Genomic DNA, 9009 nt, shown 5'->3' on the forward strand with positions numbered 1-9009 from the left:
ACTTATTTTCATAGCTGAGCTCAAAAAGTGAATCAACTGCCCACATCAGGAAAAAAGTTTCATCTCATTGTTTTGACAAGAATCTTCGTTTGACAAGTTAGTGGCAGAACCCCAAACAAATAAATTTGATTTATGTTTGAACTATTTTCCTCCCTATAGCCCTACTTGGTGCTGCTCTCTTTCGACTTAAGCAAAAGAAAAACAGAGCTGCACTCCTTCACTGTCCTCTCCTCTTACTCATCAGCGATGGACAGAATGATTGTACATCTTGAGCCCTTTTGTGCTCCTCGATCAAATGTTTTTCCTCTATTTTCCCTTCCCCCCACCTGCTTTCTTATTGTGCTTGTTACATGATTGATCCCTGGACCTTTATATTCCTCATCTACGGTAAAAGCAAGACGTCCTTATTTGAAGTGTTTGTGTGTGTGTCTTTTCGATACTGTTCAATAAAAGTAGGAATAATGGTTTGTCTATGCATCCACACTGGGGAGTTCTATTTTCTGCTAGTAAACAAAAATCAATATCAGCAAGTGCCTTTAATGCATCTGTGCCCTAATGGTCTGTGTGTGCCTTTATGAATTTAGTTGTTCTTGTATAAGTGTGAAGGAAGGAACGTAGGATGGTCTTATTTGGATGGCTTGTTGGAGGCACTTAGTGTTTTTGTCAGTGCTATTTGGGATGTGTCTGTTTGTGTGTGTGGTGGTGGTTGTGGGTTAGGGGTGGGGGTAGTACTGGATCATTTGTTAACTATATCTTTGTCCAAAAATGTTTTTCGGTCTAAGCATGCAGAAATCATAATTATAATACATCAAGTCTGGTCACATCTATGAAGTATGTTTGTTGCTCATGATGCACCCGTTTGGACTTCTTCTGTTTATTAATATATATGAAATGTTTAGCGTACTATAGTGTCATAACAGAGTACGTTTTTTTTTCTCAGTGATTTCATTATGATAAATTTTAATTATAAAAAAAGGCTGGAATACTTTAACCATTTGGCTGACTGAGTTGAGTAAATCTTTATTGGTGCAGAGCATCAGCACAACACAGCCATTTTTTAAGTAACTACTGGGTCACAGCCGCAACATATGAGTAACACTTGCATAAACTACATAGCAGTGGTAGGAGAGACTGCAGACGCAGTTGCAGTCAAACATGTTTGAATTTATTGGGGCATATCTAAATGCTTTCAGGTAGTGTGAACTGCTAAAAGACCCAACTACAAATACGTGCTCCCAACAGCCAATGAAAAGAGAGCCTGAGACAAGGCAACAGCTGCGACATGGATTTTTTGTAACTATTTCTAATCAGTGTTGAGCATGTTACTTTAAAAAAAGTAATCAGTTATAGTGACTAGGTACTTCTCCCAAAAAGTAACTGAGTTAGTAACTGAGTTATTCCATATAAAAGTAACTAGTTAACAGGGAAAATAACTAATGCATTACTTTTCTAAAGTTTAAATATTTCAACGAACTAAGGTTTCACAAGCCAGTTGCATAAAGTGGAATTACATAGACAAGTACTTACACCAAACTTTTAATACTTACTTTACATGTACATTCTTGCCTTTTACCTTATGGAGAATAAAGTAGTGTCTGTACTTCCACTTTAAAAACACAATGTTTCCCTTCAGGCCTGCCATTGTTGCAGCTTACATCTGCTAGTTTGCCTCAGCAAGGCTGCTGTGTGCGTTTGTTGTTTATGTGTAAACTGAACACTGCCTCTGATTGGCTTACAATGAAAGCTTACCCTACCTTAGCCAATCATAATCATTTCTGCAATTGTTTTGCCCCTCGCTCCTCCCTTCATCAAAGAAAGAAAGTTTTGCTCCTGTGGCATTGAGCCACAACAGATGACAAGAGCTTCAAAAAGTAGCTTTAGTTAATAATGTGCCCCATTTAATTGTTGGTAACTGTAACAGCATTGTAAAGCTGAAAAAATTAATTTGTTTGATCACTTGTTACTGAAAAAAGTAACGGCGTTAGTAACGCCATTTTTTTAAAGCCGTTATTCCCATCACTGTTTGTAACTATATAACTTCATGAACATAAATGCGCTGAACATAGTACAAAGTATCAGTTAATCAGTTACAGTAATGTAATTCTAGAAAACAAACATAACAGAGAATTTAAGCTGCCAGCAGCATTGAAGGCCCTCGCACTTCAGCGCAACTCGGCCTGTGCAGCGGCCGCGGGAGCCTGGCATCGCCGCCTGCTCATGACCGACGAGGCTGCCATTCAAATCCACACATCACCACTAGGAGGGACTGTGAGCGACAGGTCATATGATGCTCAGACATGCAGAGTTCTCATCTGGCGAGAAGCATTTAAAATTTGGCGGAAATCCGACCTTCCAGATGGAAGCTACACTGAGTTTTTTATTAGTGGGCGTAGCTGAAATTATGTCATGAACACACATGTTCAGCATTGATCCCTGATGATGTATATTACATTTCAAGTGGATCCGATGATGTATGAGGGAGATAGAGTACTTGAATTGTCCTAGGGGGCGCTGTTGATCCAAATTCCAATGTAATCCAATAGAGCTGTTTGGGGGTTGACAAAGATCAACCATATTCAATTTGGACCGAATCGGACCTTCCATATGGAAACTACACTCATTTGTTTATTAGTGGGTGGGACTAAAGTGATGTCATCTATTGACTGTGTCAACATGTCCATCGTTAATTCATGATCATGTATACTACATTTCAAGTGGAACCGATGATGTATGAGGGAGATATAGCCCTTGAAGTGTTCTAGGGGGCGCTGTTGATCCAAATTCCAATGTAATCCAATAGAGGTGTTTGGGGCCTGACAAAGATCAACCATATTTGTTTTGGAGTGAATCAGACCATGCATGTGTAATTTAGAGCCAAACGTATGGCCGTGGTGTGACATCAGAATTCGCCATGTCATCATAGCCACACCCTCCAGCTAAAGCAGTCAGTACTGGTGACTGTCTTAGACCATCATGTTATCTGTTACTTGGGACAATTTCACATTGATTAGGTGAAGAACATCAAAAATTGACTCTACAGGAAAACATGACACTTCCTGTTCTCAGGGGGCAGGGCTTCGATGATGTCAGCATTTGATCAGTGAATATTGTTCGGGGCCAGAGGCAGATCAATCTCAGAAGGTTTCCGGTCTCTGTGACTTTCCTGGTAGGAGCTATATCAATTTCGTGTTTTATGGCGAGAAGTCATATTTTGAGGCGTGGCCACGCCCACATGCTTTCATGTATCAAAAAGCTTTTGATAACTTTCGATTCCCAATCCCTTAAGAGTATACTGAGTGATTTTCAGGCCTCTAAGTCAAAAGCTGTAGGAGGAGTTTGCTCAGTTATGCAAATCCGGGGTCAAAATGGCAAATTCAATCCAAAATGGCCGACTTTCTGTGGGGTTTGGACCAACGCTCCAAGAGACTTTTTTGTAGGTCCTGACAAGTTACATAAGTGTACCAAATTTCAGGTTCTTCAGTCAAAGCATGGCTTGGGGCTGATTTTTTTAAATTTTCTAGGGGGCGCTATGGACGAATTAGGCCACGCCGACCAAATATGTCATCAGATCTCTGTTGGGGACTGGACAAGGATCAATCATATTGAATTTGGTGCAGATCAGATGATGAATGTGGAAATTAAAGCCAAACGTATGACCATGGCGTGACGTCCAACTTCGCCGCACCACCACGGCCACACCCTTTTATTAAAAGTCACTGTGATTCAAAAGAAGTTAGACCCAATAGTTATCAGTCACCTGACACAGTTTCAAGTTGATTGAGTGTAGACCGCCAGATAGCGACCTTTCCCAGTAAAAAAAAGTGACTTCCTGTTCTCAGGTGGCGTGGCTTTGATGATGTCAGCATATGACCCCATAGGATTGTTGGGAACCTGAAGGTCGTCTTTCATGCCACCTTTGGTGAGATTTGGCGTTTCTTTGGGAAAGTTATTGCATTTTTTTACTTTGGCCGCGAACGCAATTTTCGTGCCCCCGCCACGACCCCTAAACATGGCCGAAAACTCACGATTTTGATAACTTTTAATCCCCCATGCCTTAACTCCATATTGACCAAATATGAAGGTGATAGCCTAAAATCCCTAGGAGGAGTTTGTTAAAGTTCAAGGTGAGTAAAAGTGAAAAACGGCCAAAAATTGGCCTTTGACCCAAATGGCCGACTTCCTGTGTGTTTTAGTGCATACCCCCAAGAGACTTTTTTTCTTGGTTTGAGGAGCTCTAGCAGTGTGCCAAATTACACATCCCTACGACTTACGGTTTGGCCTATCTCACGTTTGGGGGCGTGGCTAAGAGGTTAGACCACGCCCACTGACGACGACATTAAAGAACAAAAACTTTCACACAGGGGACAATTTTGGGTAAAATCGTGTGCATCTAGGGGCTTGGCAAAGTCTCCAAATTGCCCTGCAAAGAGGCAACGGAATAATAGCAGGCTTCCTGCTCGGGCCTAATAACCTCCTGGGTGGAGATAATAAATGGTCCAAACTCTCACCATTAGTTTAACAAATAATACAATCAACACTATCCATACCATATTCACTTTTCACTTGCTAACACAACATGTATCTTAAATTGCATCTCTTTTCTTTTATGGGGGAGTGGCACAGAAATATAACCTCTTCAAAGTCTAAGAATATTATTGCCTATTATTGCCACCTACTGGTGTGTTTGCTCCTTTAAAACTCTCGCCTTTGAGAGTGTTTCTATGAAAATTTGATGCGCTCGGTTGCCTTTAGTTGATTTGGTAAATCCTGTGGTCTGTAATCTTACAATAGGCGGAGTTGTTAAGTGTGTGATCCTCAGTCTTTCAGTCATACCACAAAAAACTGCCTGTTAGTGTGAATTTCTAGTCTTGTGTGAAACAGCCTAGTTAGCTGGAGAACACATTCCACATTCTTTGTTCGTTCGTTGTCTTCCGCTTATCCAGGACCGGGTCGCGGGGGCAGCAGACTCAGCAGAGACGCCCAGACGTCCCTCTCTTCAGACACCTCCTCCAGTTCCTCCAGGGGAGCCCACGGCGTTCCCAGGCCAGCCGAAAGACATAGTCCCTCCAGCGTGTCCTGGGCCGTCCCCTGGGCCTCCTCCCGGTGGGACGTGCCTGGAACACCTCCCGAGGAAGGCGTCCAGGAGGCATCCGGTATAGATGCCCGAGCCACCTCAACTGGCTCCTCTCGATGTGGAGGAGCAGCGGCTCTACTCCGAGCCCCTCCCGGATGGCTGAGCTCCTCACCCTATCTCTAAGGGAGTGCCCAGCCACCCTACGGAGGAAGCTCATTTCAGCCGCTTGTATCCGTGATCTCGTTCTTTCGGTCATGACCCAAAGTTCATGGCCATAGGTGAGGGTAGGAATGTAGACCGACCAGTAAATTGAGAGCTTTGCTTTTCGGCTCAGCTCTCTCTTCACCACAATGGACCGGCACAGCGCCCCCATTACTGTGGCAGCCACACCGATCCGTCTGTCGATCTCCCGCTCCATTCTTCCCTCACTCTTGAACAAGACCCCGAGATACTTAAACTCCTCCACTTGAGGCAGGAACTCTCCTCCAACCTGAAGAGGACAAGCCACCCTTTTCCGGTCGAGTACCATGGTCTCGGACTTGGAGGAGCTGATCCTCATCCCAGCCGCTTCACACTCGGCTGCGAACCGCCACAGCGCATGCTGTAGGTCTTGGCTAGAGGGGGCCAGCAGGACCACGTCATCCGCAAAAAGAAGAGACGAAATCCACTGGTCCCCAAACCAGACCCCCTCCGGCCCTTGGCTGCGTCTAGAAATCCTGTCCATATAAGTTATGAACAGGACCGGCGACAAAGGGCAGCCCTGCCGGAGTCCAACATGCACTGGGAACAGGTCCGACTTAGTGCCGGCAATGCGGACCAAACTCCTGCTCCGCTCGTACAGGGACCGGATGGCCCCTAATAAAGGGCCCCCGATTCCATACTCCTGGAGCACCCCCCACAGGGCATCACGAGGGACACAGTCGAATGCCTTCTCCAGGTCTACAAAACACTTGTGAACCGGTTGGGCAAACTCCCATGAACCCTCGAGCACCCTGTAGAGGGTATAGAGCTGGTCCAGTGTTCCACGGCTGGGACGAAAACCACACTGTTCCTCCTGAAGCCGAGGTTCGACTATCGGTCGGACTCTCCTCTCCAATACCCTGGCGTAGGCCTTACCAGGGAGGCTGAGGAGTGTGATCCCGCTGTAGTTGGAACACACCCTCCGGTCCCCCTTCTTATAAAGGGGGACCACCACCCCAGTCTGCCAGTCCAGAGGCACTGTCCCGACCACCACGCAATGTTGAAGAGGCGTGTCAACCATGACAGCCCTACAACATCCAGAGACTTGAGGTACTCAGGGTGGAACTCATCCACCCCCGAAGCCTTGCCACCGCGGAGCTTTTTAACCACCTTGGTGACTTCAGCCTGGGTGATGAAAGAGTCCAACCTTGAGTCCCCAGCCTCTGTTTACACCACGGAATGCATGATGGCAGGATTGAGGAGATCCTCGAAGTACTCCTTCCACCGCCCGATAATGTCCTCAGTCGAGATCAGCAGTCTCCCGCCCCCACTATAAACAGTGTTGGCAAAGCACTTTTTCCCCCTCCTGAGGCGCCGGACGGTTTGCCAGAATCGCTTCGAGGCCAACCGGTAGTCCTTCTCCATGGCCTCACCGAACTCTTCCCAGGCCCGAGTTTTTGCCTCTGCCACAGCACGGGCTGCCTCAGGAGTCCCACAAGCCAACCACAGCCGATAGGACTCCTTCTTCAGCTTAACAGCATCCCTTACTGCCGGTGTCCACCACTGGGTTCTGGGATTGCCGCCACGACAGGCACCGAAGACCTTACGGCCGCAGCTATGGGCAGCAGCATCGACAATAGATGCGGAGAACATGGTCCACTCGGACTCCATGTCTCCAACATCCCCCGGGATCTGGTCGAAGCTCTCCCGGAGGTGGGAGTTGAATACATCCCTGGCCGAGGGCTCCGCCAGGCGTTCCCGGCAGACCCTCACTATGCGCTTGGGCCTGCCAAGTCTGTCTGGCTTTCTCCTCCTCCAGCGGATCCAACTCACCACCAGGTGATGATCAGTGGACAGCTCAGCCCCTCTCTTCACCCGAGTGTCCAAAACATGCGGCCGAAGGTCTGATGATACGACAACAAAGTCGATCATCGACCTCCTGCCTAGGGTGTCCTGGTGCCAAGTGCACTGATGGACACCCTTATGTTTGAACATGGTGTTGGTTATGGACAATCCGTGACTAGCACAGAAGTCCAATAACAAAACACCACTCGGATTCAGATCGGGGAGGCCATTCCTCCCGATCACGCCCCTCCAGGTGTCACTGTCGTTCCCCACGTGGGCGTTGAAGTCCCCCAGCAGAATAATGGAGTCCCCGGGAGGGGCACTATCCAGCACCCCCGACAGGGACGCAAAGAAGGCCGGGTACTCTGCACTACCACTCGGCCCGTAGGCTGAATTGATAGTCAGAGACCTCTTCCCATCCCGAAGGCGCAGGGATACGACCCTCTCATCCACATTCTAAAGTTTCAAATGTGTAGAAATCTAATGCTAAGATTGAATTTCCTTGAAGTTGTGTAACTTCACATGCCACTGAAATGCAAAGCAGATATCGTGGTTTGTAGGTCTATTTAAAACAGGTTGCTCTACAAAATGAGCAACCTGTGGTTCAATGAGATTTACCTGTGTAAATAAAGGTGAACTAAAAATGGGCTGGAGGAGTATTATCATTCAACATACAAGATTGAAGCTGTGAGGGTGTGTATTTTAAACCCATTCATGATCTATTTTTCTTAATTAAGTTGGTAAATGGGTCATCCCCAGACTCACAGACAGGATTGAGGCACTGTTATTGGGCTTTAGAGAGTACTCAGCCATTCCTACTATATGTTTCCCTGTTCCCTGTTGTTTCTACTTCTCCAAGTCATGGGTGGTTGTAGAGTTCAATGATTGCTCTTTTCACCAAGCTTTGTGGGCTCTTTGTACTCTGAAATGTTTAAGTGACCTGTTTTTCACCATTTGGCCAGTTGACCCTTTGTGTTACTAGCTTGAAGTCAGCCCTGTAAGCTCTGCATTTTGTATTAACTTTTAAACATCATTTTTTCTGTATGTCAAAGGGTCATCCAGACCTACCTGTCAGAAGCTCTCCACTGCTCATACTTCCCTGGATGAAATTCTGTTTGTTCTGTGACTGCTGCCAAAGCCATGTGCCTGGAAAATCTACAAAAAATCCAATAACCTGAGTGCATGTTTGACCTGCACCCAGACACAAATAAACTGGCAAAATCCATCAGATGGAAAACGAGTTGCCACTTTCATTCATTTTAAGTAATTTATTTTCTCTCATCCTAAATACTGACTGCGAACTTAGTAATAATGGACATTCTTATTCAATTTCCTGCTGAATTTGTGGCTCACTTACAAAAAACAACAAACATTATTTGATGGTTTTAATTTCCTGTAGCTAGGCAGAAAAATAAAACAGTTAAAAGTTGATTAGCAAGTCACTGAGTGACAGAAGTAAAATCCAAGCAAACCATGACTTAGAACATTGCGGAAAAGCTTTTGGTGGCAATCACAGTGGTAAGATGCTTGTTGTAAATGTCATCAGATGTGCACACATCTGAGGAGGAATTCCTAGCCCAGTGCCACCTCCTGTAACTCCAAATCCCCAACTTTTCTCAGCTGCAGCTTGGTAACTTAAACTTCATTGACCAATAAAGGTTTCCTTTTGGAATAAATTCCGAAGACCGTGTAGGCCTCTCCGAGGACTTAAGCTGATACTTCTAGATCCACTCTCGTGTTATCTTAGAATATCTTGTGTTACTGAGATGCCGGGAGGCCCAGCAATGCTGTACTTTTAGACTTCTGGCTCAGGCAAGAATGTTGTCATCCAAGATATTATAATGCATGACTCAGCCGATTGGCTCCTTAATGCCTTATGATCATCTAGTGTCATTATCCGGAAAAGGGCA

The sequence above is a fragment of the Girardinichthys multiradiatus genome, chromosome 5 (assembly GCF_021462225.1).
Source record: "Girardinichthys multiradiatus isolate DD_20200921_A chromosome 5, DD_fGirMul_XY1, whole genome shotgun sequence".
Taxonomy (NCBI): Eukaryota; Metazoa; Chordata; class Actinopteri; order Cyprinodontiformes; family Goodeidae; genus Girardinichthys; species Girardinichthys multiradiatus.